Raw genomic sequence first — 20,592 nt, forward strand, 5'->3', positions numbered from 1 at the left:
GACTCGATCCCAGGACCCTGGGATCATGACCCGAGCTGAAGGCAGACGCCTGACGACTGAGCCACCCAGGTGCCCTGATTATTAAAAAATTTTAAAGCAAAATATGCTAGAGGAAAGGTGCAATTCCTAGTTAGGGATGGGAGGTGGTTGAGAAAACGTCATGTGGAGTGTGGCATTTGAAGTGGCCCCTGAAGGATAAATCAGCTTTTGACCTGAGACATGGGCAGGAATGGAGTGGAGATGAGGGGTAAGGGGAACCATATGGGCAAAGGCACAGAGATGGGGAAGTGTTTCTGGCCATGTGGAGGAAAGGCAAGTTGGTATGGTATATACCGATAAGGCCGTAGGTGTCATAGGAGGTAAAGCTATAAAGGTAGGCAAAGACCACACTTGAGTAGATTTTCAGTGGGAGGCACCACGAGTACCTGTCAAGATCACTTTGTGCATTCTGAGCCCAGTGTCAAGTGCAACTGGGTGTTTATCACAACTTGTGATGAAACTGATTCAGGAGCTCACTGTGACGGCTAATCCTAAAATTTGTTTCTTCTGGAACTCCCTGATAGGACGCAATGAGAAGAACGCAGCATCACTTGTGTGGTATTGCTACCATAAGTGCACAACCTGAATCTAATAATGAAGAAACATCAGACAAACTCAAATGGAAGGGCATTCCATAAAGTAGCTAGCTGGAAATACTCAAGTGTCAAGATCTAGAAAGTCGAAGAAAGGCTGAAGGACTGTATAGGAAGCAGACTAGAAAGACATATCAACTAAATATAACACATGGTTCTGAACTGGATCCTTTTACTATAAAGGACATGATTGGGACAACATGACTGGTGAAGCTGGGGTGGGATCTAAGGATTAGATTATAGTTATGTATCAACATTAATTCCCTGATCACATTACAGTTATATAGGAGAATGCCCTTATTTATAGGAAATCCTGAAGTATAGCAATGCAGTGGGGCACCAGGATGGCAACTTGCTCTCAAATGATTCAGGGGAGAAAAAAGTTCTGTGGACTTTATTGATTGTATTTGAATCTTTTGTGTAAGTTTGAGATTGTTTCAAAAATGTGTATAAAATTACTAAAATAGGTTTCCCAGTGGGAAAAGTAAGATTAAAATAAAGTTAGCAAGTTATCTTTAAACAAATGCTGTTGACTATCTGCCATGATTTCCTGGAGAGGCCCCTTAGATTGCCAGCCATCTGGATGCAGGATGTGGTCCAGAGGCCTGCATGGCAGAAGGCTGCAGTGCCCTTTGAGGGACCACACAAAGAGAAGCAGTATCTGGGAATGGTCTTTTGCTTCTGGCCCTTTAGTCATATATTGTGAGATTTGGTCCCCTCTCCTTGCCGTAAGAAGCAGAGGGCAGAGAGAAATAAAACCGTGGTCCAATAACCATATGCTAATTCACACACGGGCTGCCCTTCCTCTGCTTGTAAGAAACATTAACAGGTGTACTTATGCCTTACCTTATATACTTTGATAAGCCCTATGGGAATCTAGAAAATAATTTATTGTGCCTCTCCTCTTTACCCCAACTTAATCAGAAACAAGCTCTGGCTAAATAGTTGAAATGTGCGGAGACCACCTACTTACAGTGAGGCTTTCAGCAGGTTCATTCCTCTTTCAGCATGGTTAGGGATTGTCCCTGTTGGCAAAACCTGTCACAGAGGAAATCACGTTGAGGACGTTCAGGCTCCATCCCACACCCCAGTTACTGCCGCAGTCTCAGCCACAACTACAACCTGCTACCCAAACTGTGACAGCATCTTTCCAAAAAGCCCGAGGGGTATGCTACCTTTGCCCAGTTGGCTGAACTACCTCCTGATATCCAGCCTATGTAGTTCCAAGGGCCAATGATTAAATCACTCAACCAGTCGCCTGTTAAGCACTCTGAATAACTCATGCTAACATTTATCTGTCCTTATCGTATGCCAGGCACCACACCACATGCTTTATATTAGTTGATTTGATTGTCACAAAATCCTATTAGGTGGGCGCTACTTTTCGTTTTAATTTTATGGATGAAGATGCTGTGAGATTGTTCAAAGAAAGTTACTTGCTCAGGGTCACACTCTCTGAAGTTGCAGAGCTGGGATTTGATCCCAGGTCAGTTTGATCCCAAAGCCAATCCCTTAGCCACTTTGCTATACTGTCTCTCAGGCCATTTGGTCTTATCAACTGTACCATGGGGGAATCTTGGGTCCCCTGAAACAGTATCCAGATGATGCTATTCGATCAGTTGGTTATCCCAGTAGGCAGAGATTACTTTTTGCTCTCAAGATAGGCCTAATAAATTTAGGAGTTCTGCTCTAGTCACTATCTCCTATGAAAATAGAAGAACTTTATTTTTCTCTGTAAATCATTTAGTGCACCGGTATTATGGAGACACTACTACCTGTTCCAACACGGCACTAAGAGTGAGACCATTAAAGAAGAAGTGTGAGATAGGAAGCCTGCCTCCAAGGAGCCAACAGCCCAGTAGAAGGGACTGGCATGGGAGAAATGCCCAGTAGAAGGGACTGGCATGGGAGAAATAATCATCAGGAATGCTGGGGAAGACATAATTGAGCACTCAGTGGTGTGGTACTGATTTGAAGAGACGTAAGAGTTCAGCAGACAGAGAAGAAATGAATTGGAATCAATATTCACATCTAAGCCAATTGATGAGGACAAATGTCACCTAGTCAGTTCCCTGTGCTTCTCAACAATCTCCTATTCCCTCTCAGGATTGTTTCCTAGCCAGCCACTTTCACTATTTATCCCCTCGCCCCATGTTTTTTTTTCTTCATAGCCTTTGTCACAATCTGATTTGATCATATATGGATTTCCTTGTTTTGTATCTTGTCTGTCTCTCCCACTGGATTGTCAGCTCCTTGATAGCGGGAACTTTGTTGTCTACACTGCTTAATTCCCAGGCCCTACAAGGGTACCTAGCTCGATGCATATTCTTTTGGACAAGGGAACGAACCCTTGCTAGACCTGCTCTCTTCAGCTTTCTCCTTTTTTTTCTGAGGCCAAGGCTGTCCCCAGTGCCAAAGCTGCTGCAGATAATTATAATAGTTACTATTTATTAAGCCTTGCTATTATGGGTCAGGCTATGTAATGGGGCCCACACCAACCATCCCATGAAGTCAAGAATGTTATTCTTCCCAGCCTCCCAATGCGGCAACTGAGGCCTTAAGACATTATGTAACTTGTTCAGGTTCACATGTCTAAGAAGTAACTGAGTTCCAATGAGGGATGACGATATACTTCATGCTCTCTGGCTATAGTCTTCTGACAAGCTCTAGTGAGTGGTATTGGGGCATGCCCAGAATTGGTGGCAGAGAAGGACAACCCTGAAGAGGTGGGAGTGGAGGAAGGGTGGATGAGAGTTGGTAGGTAGGTGTCTGGGGATGAATTGTGCCCCCCATTCATATGTTGAAGTCCTAACCCCAATACTTCAGAATGTGACCTTATGTGTAAATAGAGTCTCTGCAGATACAATTACTATGATGAGGTCAAACTGCGGTAAGGTGGAACCTAAATCCAATATGACTGGTATCCTTACAAAAGAGGGACATTTGGACATAGACACACACCTAGGGAGAATGTCATGGGATGAATGAAGGCAAATTGGAGTGATTGCCAGCAAACTGCCACAAACTAGGAGAGAGGCATGGAAGAGCGTTCTCCCTCACAGGCCTCAGAAGGTACCAACCTTGCCCGTATGTGAATAAATTTCCATGGGTTAAGCCGCCCAGCTTGTGGTGTTTTGTTATGGCAGCCCTAGCAAACGAATACAGTAGGAGTAGGCAATGAGAGGGCTGAGGTAGAGCAAAAACCTTACAGCTCCTGGTGGGCATCCTGTCTGATACTTCATCCTAGCCTCTCCTGCTTTCAGCCACAACCCAATGTAGCATTCTGAAGATGTAGATGTAGTTTCCTTTTGGCAAGACCCGGTGAGGGCATTTGGAAAGGAAGCAGTGACTTCCTAGAAGAGGAAAGTGAGCTTCCTGATTCTCCTTAACTCTGATGGCCAGGCCCATAAAATGGATCCTAGTGCATGGGAATTGCCACTTAGGGACCCTGACCAAAAAGTCTGCAGAGACTTCACAGACTGTGGCCTCTTTGAGGCCAACGTTGCCCTGAATTAGCCCAGATCTTTGTACGTGCATGAACTTCAGAAGATCCCCGGAAGCTAGATCCCTCACACATCATCTGTTGGTGGCTATGCTTGAAAGAACAAGTTAAAAACAGGGCACTGAAGGGGAAGACACGTCCCTAATCTCTGCAGTGTCTGGTGCAGGCTATTGATTTCATTGTCCTTTAACCCTCTGGCACTGGGTTGATATTATATTCCTGGTAACGAAGGGAATCCTGCCAGGAATTGTTCCATAGTTGGAAGTCACTAGAAGAGATCTTTTCACAGTAAAAATGATGGCTCAAGACTGATTTCATAAAGAATGACAAGAAAAAATGTTTGTGCTCATCCCAGGCCCAATACCCATTCCCACAAACCTGCTCAGGGATTTTCAGCCACGTGGAGTCTCTTCCAAGCCCCCAGCAATTTCTGTCCTGGACAGAACTTCCTGATCCTGACAAAAGGAACCTTTCCTCATGAGTGGGGTTAGTGTTTGCTTTCAAGCATTTTTTTGTAAAGGGCCAGAGGGTGAATAATTTAGGCGTTGACAGCCATCTCTGCTACAACAACTCAGTCATGCTGTTGTTGTGTGAAAGTGGTCCTAAAACATCCAGAAATGAATGGCTGTGGCTGGGTGCCAATAAAACTTTATTTAAAAAAATAGCTAGTGGCCAGATTTGGCCTGTAGGCCATAGTTTGCCAACCCCTGGCATGTAGCATAAAATGACTAGAATTTTGCTGCCTCTGGAAACATGTTCTTGTTTCCAAAATTTTGGTGTTCAGGTCTTTCCTGGAAAATGTCATCTTAGGGCCCACATTTTTGGCATCACTACCATGAACCGGAAGAGAGAAATGAATAAATCTATCTCATTATTCCATTTAGGGCTCCATACTGCCAACACTGAACTAAAGTGATGCTGACCTGTGACCCTTTAATTGCTTCGCCTAGAATATATCAGCTCATAAATTTTGTGTAAAAGAACAAGGAAACAAATTGCCTCGCAGAGTGTCTCCTTCAGTGGTGAAATGGCATTCGTAGAGGAGGACTAGACCGTGTGTCTGAAGCTCCGGCTTTCTGTCCCTGTCTCTGCCCCTGACAAACCCAGTGACCCCTCGCAACCATGTCATCTCTTCGGCGTGACAACTCCTTCCCTACCTACTCTGCAGGATTGTCAGGGGAATAAACTAAAAAGACCAAAATAAGAGATGTGAAAGCATTTTGTAAAAACCCCCATCATCACAGATCTAGTTCTCCAAGGAAGCCAGGATGGTGAGAGAGATGCTCTTCTGCATAGATGGAAATGTTACACCCGAAATAGAACACTGAGCCCTTGTGACGTAGAGACCAGGACAGGAGAGGACAAAGGGCTGCATCTGAAGCTGGGGCAGCTTCAAGTCTTCCCAGCAGACAGGCAGTTATCATGTCACTTACCTCTAAATGAATTCCTTTCACTTTTGACTGTTTCCTGGCAAGTTTATTGCAAAGAGCAGGTGCTTATTATTGAATTTCCTTGCTTATTCTCCCCCAAATCTATTAAATCAGCACCAAACAGAACTCTCTGACACTAGAGCAAGTGATTTATTTATCTGTAGTTATCTAGTGCATCTGGCTTTGATAGGCTTCATTTCTATGTGTTAAAAATACAGAGCCCTTTAAAAGTTGATTTTATTGTGAAAAGAAAAACATTAGCTCTATAGGGGAGTGTGAATGGGAATGAAGGGGGGCAGCTCTCTGACAAGTTTAATGTCAGTGCTTTTTAAAAATACATCAAAACAGGGGTGCCTGGGTGGCTCGGTCGGTCAAGCGACTGACTCTTGTTTTCGGCTCAGGTCGTGATCTCACAGGTCCTGAGATCCAGCCCCGCGTTGGGCTCTGTGCTCGACGGGGAGTCTGCTTGGGATTCTCTCCCTCTGCCCTTCCCCACCATGAGCACACTGTCTCTCTGTCTCTCTCAAATAAATAAATAAATCTTTTTAAAAATGCATCAAAACATACACAGTCTGAGCATGGACCAAGAGGCCTGACTTTCAAAAACCTTTGTAGAGAACTCTTGTTTGGGTTTAAGCCTGAGATGGGAGATTTGGTGAAAGAACAGTGAGACCAGGAAGCCTGACTTGAGTCCAGGCCCTGCCACTAACTTGCTGTGTGATTTTAGCTAAGTTACTCGGTCATTTTTGACCGGTGTCTTCTCACTTGTAAAATGAAGAGATTCAATTTGTTGTACTCTTAAGACTTTTCCCCACCCACTTTCTATGAATGAAGAATTCAGTCACCGTGATGCATAAACCCATAGGGCCTACTGTGGTTCTCATGCTTTGTTCAAGAAACATTTATTGAGATGCCACTATGCACTAGGCACTGGGAGCACCATGATAGACAAAGATAGCCTCAGCTCCTTCACCTCTTGGAGCCGTGATGTAGATATCATCTCTCTCCTCCCTCCCTTGAATCAGAGAAGTAGAAGCGCTGTGTTATGATCCTTGTTCAGTTACTATTTTGGGCAATTCTTTTCAATAGTACAAATTTTGCCCAAGTCAAGTTAATATTTACCTGCCCTAGAAACAGTCTTCGTGGTGGCAGGGAACATATAGTTTGTGCAAGTGGAAGATATTTTTTGACGTAAAGATTATTGGAGGCTGGAGTTTCCAGTTTGGGCAAGAGTTGCCAAGCTTTTAGACCTTGTCTGTTCAGACCTTGTCTAGTCAGCCCTGCAACCTCACAGAGGCCTTGAGCCCAACTGGCTCTACCTGTAGGCTGGCCCACCAGGGACAAGACTGCTAGCAATGTGCCTGGAGAGAGGAGAGCAGCTGGAGAAGCCTCTCCAGAGAAAGAGATACAGCCCGGACCTCCAGCTCAGAGCATAGGACATGAAGGAAATGGGTAGGAGAGCACAAAATTGTCCCAAAGGGCTGGAATGACCACGAGAAACAGGTCAGGAATGGGAAGGAAGAAAGCTTGGGCAGAGCCGTGCTATGGCTACTACACAGTTGTAAAAGTTGAATATTCACCCGTGGACATTTACTTGCTTAGTGCCCAGTATGCATCAAGGACCTTGCCAGAGTCTAGAGATACAGTGGCAAGCTAGACTTGGTCCATGCTCTCTGCAAGCTCATGGCCCATTGAAGGAGGCAAATGAATAAATGGCCAATTAGAATACATGCCTGAACTCATTGAGGACAATGTTCTAGTCTGCTTCACTGACTGCCGTTTCCCCCATTTGAGTACATGACCTGGTCCTGGTACAAGAGGTTGTAGACCAGATGCTGGCTCAGAGAAAGAGGGAAGTGGAAGAATCAGAGACATTTTTTTTTAAAGATTTTTTATTTATTTTTGACAGAGAGAGAGAGAGCACAAGCAGGGGAAACAGCAGCAGAGAGAGAGGGAGAAGCAGGCTTCTCTGCTGAGCAGGGAGCCCGATGCGGGGCTCAATCCCAGGACTCTGGGATCATGACCCAAGCCGAAGGCAGATGCTTAACTGTCTGAACCACCCAGGTGCCCCAAGAATCAGAGATATTAAGGAGAGAGACTACACCACATTTTGTGATGGGCTGGAGGTAAGGGCAGAGGGCAGAATCAAGAATGACCTTCAGCCCTCTGACTTGGGCAACTAAGGGGATGGTGATATCATTCACTAAGAGGGGACCCAGGAATTTGAGCCAAGTACAGAGACTGCTCAATCAGGACTGGGAGCCTGGTAAGGCACAGAGCTGGCCACCTGACTGTGGTGCTGATCTTTCTGTTTCTAGCTTTGTTTCTGTCCCAAGATGTCTGTGTCATATCCTGAGAAAGAATTTGGGTCTTTTTGGAAGAGGAAGTCGAACCTGAGAATGGTCTACAGTCTGACACACAGAGAGTGAAGCCAGGTATGTGTGCAGTCTCTGTCTTCAGGAATTCTAATGCTTGAGTAATGTCCTGAGGTTTCTAAAGGGATAAAAGAAAATCTACTTGGGGAGATTTCACCTAATGTCAGTTCAGTAGCTCTGCTCACAGACATGGGTAGAGGGTTTGCCTTTCATCTACAAAGCCCTACCTCATCTGCGACTCCTTGCAATGTTGAGATTGTCACTCTCTTAAAGGTTCCTTTTTAGCACCATTATGGCAATTAGGTTCAGCCAGAATGGAGCCACATGCCCAAACATTAGATCAGGTAGCAAGATGAAAAATGAGCACATTACCAGAGAAAAGTGCTTCTTGTCTGGCATTTCTTCTTGGTGGTTTCCTTAGGGACATAAGTTTGGGATTTTCTTAGTTGAAATTGTTTGACCATAGCACAATGTTTGGTATGTATTTGCATATATGTGGGGCAGGGGAGTTTTGTTGGCATGTTTTGGTCTAAAAGTTTTAGTAACAGAATTTAAATTGGGAATTTTGTACAAAGGCAACCTTCATGAGGGAGTCAAGTATGGAAAGAGCACTGGACTGGGAGTCAGAAGACCTCCGTTTTGGTTTTATCTCTACTGTTAACTAGCTATATGACCCTAAGCAAGATCCCTCCTCCCTTCAATAGATCTTTCAGTTTCCCCAGCTATAAAATAAGAAAATCGGACTTAATGTCTGTCCCTTTCAACACTGCTGTTCTGGGAAAATGAATGAAAAATAAAGCCACTATGACATAACTAGTATGAACTACTGTGAAGCAAGCTGAGAGTAAATAACTACTCTGGTCAACAGCTTTGCTACAGAGCTCTTTGAGAAGGCAGTAACTGGCAGATGAAAAGATAATTAAACCAGCTTATTATTTTCATTAATCATGTTCCTACCCTAGAAATTAATCTGATGCCTTTTTCCCGAAGGAGCCAAACGGCAGTTCTGAGAGGTAAAAAGCTCTATGTTCTTTTGAAAGAACACCAGTCGGCCACAGTGTCACCCAAGAGTGCTGGCTTGGAGGCCTCCGCTAATGCAAAAGGTGGCTGCAGACTGGGATAGTGGTTCCCATACTGAAAGTCAGGGGAGGGCTATGGAGCTCCCCCCACCACATACGCACACTATCCCTGAGGGCTCCTTTCCTCTCCCCCTAAGTAAAACAGAGTGCCCCCATAATGCACTAGGGAACTGGGACTGCTTCTCAAAACAGCAAGCACAGCCTTTCCAATTTCATAAAGAAGCTGAAGTAGCTAACACCTCTGCAGTTTGGCTAGGGATTATAGGAACTAATCACCTTGAATTCAATCCACTTGAATTGTGATGGGGGTCCACATCACCTCTGGACACTGAGGCTCTCTGTCGCTATCAATCCAGAGCTGACAGGATGAACACAACCAAGTCATGTTCTCTTAAAGGCAAAGAGTCATTGGTCCTCCTTTGGAAATGGATCCATTTCCTGATAGTATTATTCGTGGCCTGTGCTGACTACAGCCATACAAGAGAAAGAACATGGGTGTTCGCACCCTGTCTGTGTACTCCACCAGCACCTCAGATTTACAAAGTCAGCTGTGAGGGTCCTAAGAGATCTTTCTGGCTCCCCCCTTCTGCCGACATCATGTAGTTGAAGAAACGGGGACAGAGCCTCAGCAGTTGGGCCAGGGATATTCCTCGGGTCAGAGGAAATTCATGGCAAAATTAAAACTCAAAATCAGAATTCCTTTGATGAATAATCAACTATAGCTCCTTTCCCCACCAGTGATTCTCATTTGGAGGCAGCACTGTCTCCCCGTTCCCACCAGGGGAATCTGGCAATGTGTGCAGATAGTCGGGGTTGTCAGAATGACTCAGAGTAGGGGAGCTCCTGGCATTAATCCTCAGGGGCCTGCGGTGTATCAGACACTCACACATTACAAAATGCCAACAAATCCCTTTGGGAATCACTGCAGGCCTACACCAGGCTGTGTCCACTTAGAAAAATACAGAAGAATACAGAGTCATAGCTTCACTTTCTCCTCCTCCTCAGGACAACGCCCGGAGGGGGTGATATGGAGACCTTGCTGCTAGTCCTAGCTCTGGCCTTATGTCATTGTGTGACCTCACATAAGCCTTCCTCTGGACCTCAGTTACCGCCTCTGTAAAATGGTGGTTTTGTTCAGATGGTCATCAGGGACTTTTCCCAACATTCTGGGCCTTCTTCTTTCAAAGTACGGTCCAGGAACCACCTGGGCAGCAGCTTGTTAAGAACATAGATTCCTGGACACACACACACTCTGCCTCCACAGACCTGCTAAATCAGAATCTCTGAAGGTGGCACCCCTGGGATCTGTGTTCTCCCCTCCCCCACCATGATTCTGAAGTGCAAAACGTTTGAGAACCAGGGGTCTAGTGTTAGAAATGGTGAAGTTGTGTTGGCTCAGCTCACGCTTACAGTATAAAGAAATCATTCCCACCTCCCGCTCAGAGCTACAGCCATACTTGTGTGATGGCAGGCCTTTCCCCACTGAAGCCCCAACACTGAGCTCAAGGCCTTTGGCAGGCTCCCTGCCAGGTTGTCCAGGCATATGAGCAGGGGGACTGTCAGCTCAGGGGTCAGCACTGGTGGAGGCAAAGGACCTCAGAGTAAGCAGCCTGATTTTTTTTAAGACTGTAGGGTTTACATCTCAGACAGAGAGGAGACAGCCTGTGCCTTTTACCGCTGCCCCGACAGGGCCGCATGCTCAGGCCCCATGTTCCGATTGCGGCTAAGCACAGAACTGCTTCTCTTAGCCTAAGCACCGCCTCTGCAGCCTGCTCCTCACTCAGCTCCAGCGGCCGTCTCCTCCATCCCAGCACGGTGGATGGAGCTTGCAACGGACACACTGTGTACAGTACACCCAGAGTAAATTGATGGCTTCTCCCTGTTGGCTCATAGAGTGCTTTGCTCTTCCATCCAACAACCCAAAGTTGAAGGCCTCCGTGGGTGTTCAAAGCCAAAAGGCTAAGACATTGAATTCACCTTTGACTATTTTGATGGAGAAAAGAGGGGTGGGAAAAAGAGCTTGGAAATAAAGTGTCAGAAAGACTGCTTTTATTCGTCATAAGAAAGACGCAAGAGGAAGCTTTGAAGATGTATTACCTGGCATTCTAGATGACCTTCAGGCCAACAGGCCATCGGTAACCACCCTACTGAATAATGCAAAACCTGTTGGCCACAGTTTCTTCAGGGAGTGTCAGGGATTTCAAGTCCTCTCAAGAGAATGGAGGAAAAGAAGTTAATTGCCAAACATAACCTAGTGTCCCAATTTAGGATATACCCCCTCTCCTATGGAGAGCCATCTTTCTGAGTTTATTTTACCCAAAGTCATGAAATCTAAGTTGGGGGGTTATAAATAAAATTTAAAATATCAGATTTCCAGCACGCTTCCTCCTGCGATAGTTCATGGAAATTAAGTTGTTTCCCTTCTACTGCCCTCCCCCCAAGAGAAAAAAAAATCAGCATTAAAGTAGTGTTTACAGATCCTGAGCTGAGGGCACCAGTTTCTGTGCAGAGAAAATGCCAAAGAATGCGTATGTCCATCATTCAATGGTTGGATGTGGAGATTTAATTACAAATAATTAATTTATTGAGAGTAAAAAATAAGTTAGAACAAAAGCCAAAAGACAATGCATTGTCAGTGAGGTAGGGCCCATTTTACACCTGTTGGAAAGCTTGCTAGTTATTAATCTGCCCTGACAGGAAGAAAGCATTTTTGTACCTGACAGAGTTGATAAATGTGGCAAACACCAGCCCTACATTTTAAAATCAATATGGAATGTTTTTCAGAGCAAACCCGGATCAAGCCAGCATACCAAACATAAATGGCTAACAACCAGCGTGGAGACTAATTGTTTAAATGAGTTCCAGGGGACAAATAAAAATTACAAGAGGGGAAGATAGAAGGAGACAAGGCTAATAAAAAGGAAAATGGGTTCAGCTTGGTTCAAGGAAACTTTTCTCTAATAAAAAGGATCTTTGGAATGTGACAGGGACTTATTATGGCAGAGAGCAGTAAAGTGCAGGCAAGTAATGAGCAGGCATTCGGTGAGGGATCTTTACAGCTCATGTGCATTTGGGGCTAGAAATATGAACTATGAATCAGAATCACACGCAGCTCCAGGGCAGAAAGCCTGAACACAACCACAGACTCTTCCAGGTTGGAAATATGCAACGGCAGCTTATCATTTGCCTGAGTCCATGTGTCTATTCAAGGTGCATTTACAAAGAATTCCGGAGAGTCGCTGGTGAACAGAAGAGCGTCCCTGCCCTCAAGGGCTTCACAGTAGAGTAAGTGAGAGATACAGATGAAAACTTCCAGGAGCATGCAACAAGTGCGGGGCTTGCGAGGGGCACGGGGGAGGGGAGGCTTGTGGAAGCGCAGAGCCTGGGAGCCAACTCTGACCCGGCAGCAGGAGAATCCGGGCAAACTTTCCTACAGGAGGATCGTGCGGTCGGACGGGCCCTAGTTCATACCCAGGGTCTACCACTTACTAGTTGTGTATGACTTAGAGCAAGTCACCAATTTCTATGGGCCCCTCATCTAAAAATGCAAAAGAAGAAATATCCTCTGCAAAGCAGGAACCTACCTCATAGGGGTGTGGTGAATTAAAAGAACAATCCATGGAGAGCGCTCAGCACAGTTTCTGTCATCCAAGAAGTGTTCGGAAAAGAAAAGAATATATATATATATATATATATTCATTTCCGTTTTAAAGCAGTGGGTGCGACAGACAGTAAGAGAGTATTCTTCTAATGCAGACGTTCTCGGGTTTCTGCCATCCTCTTCCCAATAAGGAGATAAAAAGAGAATGGTTTTTCCAGAAGTCTTTCATGTACTGAAGTTGCTCTACCAGCTCTGGAAAACCAACCGCACAACTACTATTGACATCTGCCGCTCTTTGTTTCGCTAAAGCCGGCAACTCCACCTGAACCTTAGAGAAAGCTGGGACTTCATCACGTGCGCATGTGCACACACGCATACGCACGCATCTACCAGGCACCAGGCTCTGGATGATGTTCTTTCACATGTTTTAGCTCAGTAAATCCTCGCACCAACTCAGAGAAAATTGTTGCTGTCATCCATTTACAGATGAAGAATAGGAGGCTCGGGGTTGAACTACCTTGCTGTGGTGGTGAATTCTGTGCCAGCCTGGCTAGGCTACAGAGCCGTGGCAGATGTTTGGTCAGAAGGCTTTCTAGGCGTTGGTGAGGGTGTTTCTGCATGAGATCAACATGTGAATCAGTAGAGTAAAGCAGATTGCCCTCCCTCAGGTGGGTGGCCTCATCCAACCCATTGAAGGACTGAAGAGGAGGGGAAAAAAAAAAAAAAAGGCTGAGTCCTGCCTGACTGCCTTCTGGCTGAGATACAGGGTTTGTCCTGCCCTCAGATTTCAAACTGAAACATTGGCTCTCCCTGGGTCTCCAGCCTGTTGGCCTTCAAACTGGAATAATTCCATCAGCTCTCTTGGTTCTTAGGCTTTCATACGCGGACTGGAACTACACCACACTCTCTTGGGTCTCCAGCTTGCTGACTCCCTTCTTGGGGCTTGTCAGCCTCCATAATCACATGAGCCAATTCCTTATAATAATTTATGTATGTAAAAAAATAATTTATATGTGTGCACATGCATGCGCGTGCATACACACACATGCACAGTGTTACTGGTTCCGTTTCTCTGGAGAACCCTAATACACTTGCTCAAGTTTACACTGCTAGGAAATGGCAGAGCTGAAATTTCAGATTGAGTCACTCTTACTACAAAGCCCATGTTCAGGACCACTTCTCTAGCAGGAGACTACATTCCCCCTGTAAGCTACCAGTCCCCAGCCCCAACCTGGTAGGGCATTTCTGTATGAAGTACTCAGGGGAAGGCTTGTTTGCCGGACCTTTTCCTTTTCTGACAGGGAAGGAAGATCCTTGTGCCTGCTTCTGATCCTCCCCACCCACACTTCATTCTGGGGCTAATGCGCTTTTTAGACCCAAGACAAAGTCAGAATTCTTTCAGTTCTAGGATTAGAAGTCCTCTTTTTGCATGAAAATCTTAATCATTTGCACATCAAAACAGGAACGCTGGAATCATATGTGTATGTATACATTTCGCTTGACATTTTATTCAAATTGAGCAAAATGGCAGTTGGAGCTTAAGTTATCCATAATTTGCCTACATTATGTTCTCATTAAATAGATAAGCCTTTTGATTGCTTTTAACCAATGTGGACTATATCGTTACCGCTAAAAAGCAAAGAAAATAAAACTGTCATTTGTTGAGCATCTACTATATGCCTGGCTCTGTCACTGTGATGATTAATTTTATATTTCACCTTTTTTAAAATTCAATTAGCCAACATATAGTACATCATTAGTTTCAGATGTAAAGTTCAATAATTCATCAGTTGCGTCTAACACACAGTGCTCATCACATCACGTGCCCTTCTTGATGCCCATCACCCAGTTATCCATCCCCCCCTCCCCCTCCCCTCCAGCAACCTTCAGTTTGTTTCCTAGAGTTAAGGTAATTTTATATTTCAGCTTGACTGGCCCACAGGGTGCCCAGATATTTGGTCAAATATTCCGGGTGTTTTTGTGACGGTGTCTTGGATGAAATTAACATCTAAATTGGTGGACTCTGAGTAAAGCAGGTTTCCCTCCCTAACACGTGTGGGCCCCACCCAATTAGCTGAAGTCCTGAATAGAACAAAAAGACTGACCCTCCCATAGGAGGGAATTCTCTAGCGGACAACCTTTGGACTCCATCTGCAGCATTGGCATTCCTGGGTCTCCAGCCAGCCAACCCACACTGCAGATTTGGACTTGCCAGCCTCCATAATTACACGAGCCAGTTCCTTATAACAAATCTGTTTCTTTATATATGCTCATCCTATTGGTTCTTTTTTTCTGGAGAACTCTGACTAATACAGTCACATATTTTATTTTATTCTTTAAAAAATTCTTTGAGATTTAAATATTATTATGCACATTTAACAGACAAAACAGTGAGGCACAGAGTTAACCCATGCATTTCCCCTTCCCCAGGCTGATTCAAGATCCCTGTGTAAATTCCCCATTTGCACAGAGCAAAATGTGACCAGTGGTTTAGAAACGTTACCAGTGATACGACTGTTACTAGTGGTTCCAGGTTGTAGCCACATCCAGCCCAAGCCCTATCATCCTTTGAAGGACATGGCACAGCACAGACACGCAAATCAGGCTATCAGATGCAAAGAGAACCACCATGTTGGGATTGTACTTCAGTGTTCACAAAAGCTACTTTCTTATCCAGTATGCATTTCTCCAATCGGAAAGCCTGCTCTGCATAGCGAAGATGGACCTCCGGCAATTTCAATTGCCCTCCTCGTTGGGAAAACTCATGTCTCACGAAGGTGCTGGATACCCTGGGTTAAGTTTGGCCCCTTAGGAAACTACTAAAGGAAAAGGGCGTTTCAGGACACTGGACAGCAAAGTGGAGTCCAGAAGAACAGGGAGAGAGCAATTGGTAAACAGGGATAGATTTAGTGGAGGAGTGGGCTGGCCTGAGGTTTTCTGGCAAAAGGCTTTTTTTCCATCCAACATTTATTAAGAGCCTATGCTGTGCCAGGCTAGGGAAGGAAATCCAAAGACAAATAAGGTACTGTCTCTGCCTTCAAGGAGCTCATAATCTAGTATATCTCACAAGATGACAGGGAATTCTTTCATCTGTAGAACAAATACTTATCAATGCCAACCATGGGCCAGGTTCATGTGCTAAGCGCTGGGCATAGAGTCGTGAGTAAATCCATGTATTATATATAGACTCCCAGCCCTAATGAGGCTCACAGTCTACTGGGCCATCATACCTTCCCTCAAAATCAGGAAAGGGGAAAGAACCCTGTAGCCCCCCCCCCCCAAATTTCCTTGAGTTGGTCTCTTTTACAGCAGTGTTCTGTGTCTCTCTTTGTAGATTCTGAATTCACTCCCTCTCTCAGGAACATAACCCCGTGACTGGGGAAAGATTACTGTATTTTCTATTATACAAAGCCTAATGCTTTGGGGAAAAAATAAGACAGACAGACACTAGGTTCAGACATGTAATCTCCTCAGCCAGGAAGCAAGGCAGCCAGAGGGAGTAGTGACAGCCATCCATCTTCCTTAGCCCAGCCCAAGAACAAACAATCTTCTCTGAATATTAAAGGCCCAGGAACAATTTAGAGAGAATGTCTGCACTTGCTTTCTCTCCCCTACCACATTCAGTGAAATGCAATTCTGATGTTCAGAGATGCTCCGACTAAGTAGATAATACAGCCACATTTTTCAAAGGGCCTGCCATGGCTTTTTATCCTCCATAGCGTCTAGTACCTGTCAAACATTTTAGATTAAAATGAGTATGAAAAACACAGCCTCACTCAGCATTTCCTTTGCTCTGCAGGCCAGAGATCGGGATGAAAATCAGGGTTTCAAGTCCGTAGAGGGATACCCACCCACACCTGTGTATTAACCATCTGCTATGTTCAGGAATAGTATATGAGAAATAGCATTGGCTTTGGAGTTGGGCATGCCACTGACTTGCTGTTGACCTTGGAAAATCACTTTAGCACTATGGCACTCAATTTCCTCATTCTGAGACTGGGAATAATAATTCTTATCCCCCTCCCCATAGGATTAGGAGAATCAAACGAGATCACATACGTAAGGAATCTGACACGTGGTAGGCACTCAACTGATAGTTGTCCATCTCTGTCATGTCCCTCATCTTGCTATGAGGACAGCCTGAGAGTACTTTCCTTCTCAGGGCTTATACCTCTGTTTTTGCCTGGGCTTGCTTTCTGCTTCTTTATTCCCATCATGTAACTAGGACATTCCAGAACTCCTCCTGACCTTCCTTCGGGTTTTCACTGTTTCATTCTGGTCTCTGTTTTGCGGCCAATTAGGAGGGAGGGTGTCCATGTAGTATTTGTACAACCCAATCAAATGAGCATGTTCTGTCATCACTGAGAATCTGTATAATTTAACTGGTGCAAATCCTCAGATTATGAGAAAGTTTCATGTTCCATATGAAAACAAATCTCCAGTAATTAGCATCTTCTTGTCATCAGTGTGTTCCAGCAGGTTGCCTGAATGGCCTGGGCCAGGGATTGGCCGTACTCCAAAGCCTATGTCATCAGTGTGTTCCAGCAGGTTGCCTGAATGGCCTGGGCCAGGGATTGGCCGTACTCCAAAGCCTACGTCTGTTGGGATTTCAGGCCTCTTGGTAGGCTGAAAGGAAGTGGCTTAGGAAAGAGGGAGAACCTTCTCGTTTCCTACAGGAAATGAGTGGCCTAACACTCAGCACCCTCTATGCAGAAAGCCCAGAAACATTTCCTGTCATTATCTCCCTGCCCCACCCCCCGACAAGCAACTTTCTCTGGTTCATTTATTAAGTCGGTATGTCTATTACAAATTCAGTGTAATGACTTGGGAAAGTCTCCTTCTTCTCTTAGTCTCAATATTCTCTCTTAATTGAGTAATCTAGAGGAGAACCAGGAGGAATTCTGGAATCCACTGGATTGGTATTCTTTTATTGCCTTCACCCCTACCCCCATCACTACCACCAATACCAAAATCTCTCAGTAATTAAAAGGAGTTCTACAACCAATTCCAGTGTAGAGAAGGGGTTTCCCCATACCAGCAAGCAATTTTTGGACACCAGCTGGGTTTCCTACAATTCAACTCCATTCTGACACTATCTACCCAGGGATAGCATCAGATTCCACAGATTAAAGGTTCAGCCCTGTAAAACTGCCCCCAGCTTCAGACATCAGTCACGAGCCTAGGCTATCACCGTGCTTCTGACCGACTGGCTATAGATCAGAGGTTCCCACGACCCCCACCTTAGGTTGGATTAATTTGCTAGAGTGGCTCACAGAACTCTGAAAAACATGTTACTAGATCACCGGTTGTTTATAAAAGGATATAACTCAGGAACAGCCTGATGGAACAGATGCACAGGGCAAGGTCTGGGGAAAGGGCTCACCTGCCCTCTCTAGGAGTGCCACTCCCCCAGCCACCTCCACATCTTCACCAACCCAGAAGCTCTCTGAACCCATCCTTTAGAGTTTTTATGGAGGCTTCATTACATAAGCATGATTGATTAAATCACTGGCCATTGGTAATTGATTCAACCTCCAGGCGGAAATCAGGGGGTGGGACAGAAAGTTCCAATCTTCCATTCGTGGTTGGCTCCCTGGCAACCAGCCCCATCCTTAGGTGCTTTCCAAAAGTCACCTCATTAACATAAATCCAGTTGTGGTGGAAAGGAGCATTATGAATAAGACACCTATTTCACCATTATGGCTCTGAAGGGATTTCAGGAACTGAGGGCAAGAGACCAAATATTATGACAAAAGATGCTCCTATTGCTCTTATTGCTCAGGAAATTCCAAGGGTCTGGGGAGCTGTGAGTCAGGAATCATGGATAAAGACCAAATACATATGAGAAATATATTTTGTTCATCTGACCAAATACATATTTGTTATAAATCACAGTATCATGGTAACTTAAAGAACAGCAACAAAGGACTTTATTGGCAGGATATTGGGAAGCTTGCAGGTGTGATGGGAGGCTGGAGACAAGGCTAGGAAAGTGGAAGGAACCAGAGCAGAAACAATTTGAGCTTAGAGTGCTGCTGTTTGCATGGATGAACCCCAGTCATGTACATTCTGTCTTCGCAACGCTCTGCTTCACTTTGAAAGTGCTTAGATTAGAGCCCAGTTGTTTCCATTTAGGTCATGTGCTGGTCTCCTGGATTTGGAACAAGGGTAGGCAGAAGGAATCTCCAGGAACCCTTTCAACTTCCATAATGGAAAGGCAAGCTTCGCTGATCACCTCTGCAACTTCAAATAGCATGATTAACCTATTCCATTTGTCGATCCATTGGCAATGAACAAAATCCCCTGGCTTCTTATTTGGTACCCTTCCTCTTATATCTCCCTTACCCTCCTCCTCCAGCTTGTATCGACTTGTTCCTTTACTTTTTCCATTGTCAAGGTTGATAGGGTGTTTGGTAACCATGTTTAAGTTTTCCACGCTTTTTCTATAGATTGTTTGATTTCTTTCTAATTTTTACAATAAACTTTAACATTTATTAATTACTTTTTATTTATTATTTTGTTTACACACCAGTCCAGTTGATGTCTCTCTAGTTATCTTGGTTGTCTAAAGCTCATTTTCTGGTAGATTCCTTAGGAAGGATTCATGGGAGTAATATCCCCTGATTTCTTACATGTTGTAAAAACCTGTGGCCCTTCACACTTAAAAGTCAGTTTGGGTGATATCAAGTTCTTGGCTCCTACTTTTCTTTCCTAGATATCTTAAATACATTATTCCATTTTTCTTCTGGCAGAAAGTCATGATAATCTAATTTTCTTTCATTTATAAATAAAATGCTCTGTTCTTCTAGATGTCCAAATGATTTTTCTTTTTCTTTAAAGTCCATTAGTTTGATTAGAATGTGCCTTGGTGTTGTTGCTTTGGGGTCAGTATTCTAAGATATGCAGTGTGCCCTTTCAATATGAAGTTTCAAAAAATGTTTTTATTCAAGGAAGATTTTTTTCAATTGTGGTTTTCAGTATTCAGTTCCTTTGACCTTCTTGAGGAGCTCTCATTATTTCTATGTTCAGTATCCTTTGTCTATAATCAATATATTTTCTCTCAAACCCATTTTATCTTCATTTCTTTCTGTTATTATAAAGCATCTTTTTATCTTTTATTTTAAAGGGCACTCCTGTGTTTTTTTCACTCCTTTATTCCTCCTAGTGACCCTTTTTCAAATGATTCTTTTTTATTTATAACTCTTCCTTGAGTTCTGTCACCTCCTCCTGAGTGTTTTCAATTCTGATAGATGTTGTTCTTTCATTTACTGTATCGTTTCCTTAATACATTGTAATGCATTTGAAATCATAAGCTATGATGGTTATCTGTTCTGTGGATGGGTCTTTCTGGCATGCTTTCATTGTCTGTGGAATGTTATGCCTCTTATTTTCTTTTTTCTTATAATGACTTTGTTTGAGATTTGGCCTTAATAAACTTTGGTTGTCCTTTTTTTTTCTTTAAATTTTTTATTGTTATGTTAATCACCATACATTACATCATTAGTTTTTGATGTAGTGTTCCATGATTCATTGTTTGTGCATAACACCCAGTGCTCCACGCAGAACGTGCCCTCTTTAATACCCATCACCAGGCTAACCCATCCCCCCACCCCCTCCCCTCTAGAACCCTCAGTTTGTTTCTCAGAGTCCGTAGTCTCTCATGGTTCATCTTGCCCTCCGATTTACTCCCCTTCATTCTTCCCCTCCTGCTATCTTCTTCTTCTTTTTTTCTTTTCTTAACATATATTGCATCATTTGTTGCAGAGGTACAGGTCTGTGATTCAACAGTCTTGCACACTTCACAGCGCTCACCATAGCACATACCCTCCCCAATGTCTATCACCCAGCCACCCCATCCCTCCCACCCCACCCCCACTCCAACAACCCTCAGTTTGTTTCCTGAGATTAAGAATTCCTCATATCAGTGAGGTCATATGATACATGTCTTTCTCTGATTGACTTATTTCACTCAG

This window comes from Callorhinus ursinus, unplaced genomic scaffold (assembly GCF_003265705.2).
Source record: "Callorhinus ursinus isolate GAN/ISIS: 27379988/994484 unplaced genomic scaffold, GSC_fseal_2.0 scaffold64, whole genome shotgun sequence".
Lineage (NCBI taxonomy): Eukaryota > Metazoa > Chordata > Mammalia > Carnivora > Otariidae > Callorhinus > Callorhinus ursinus.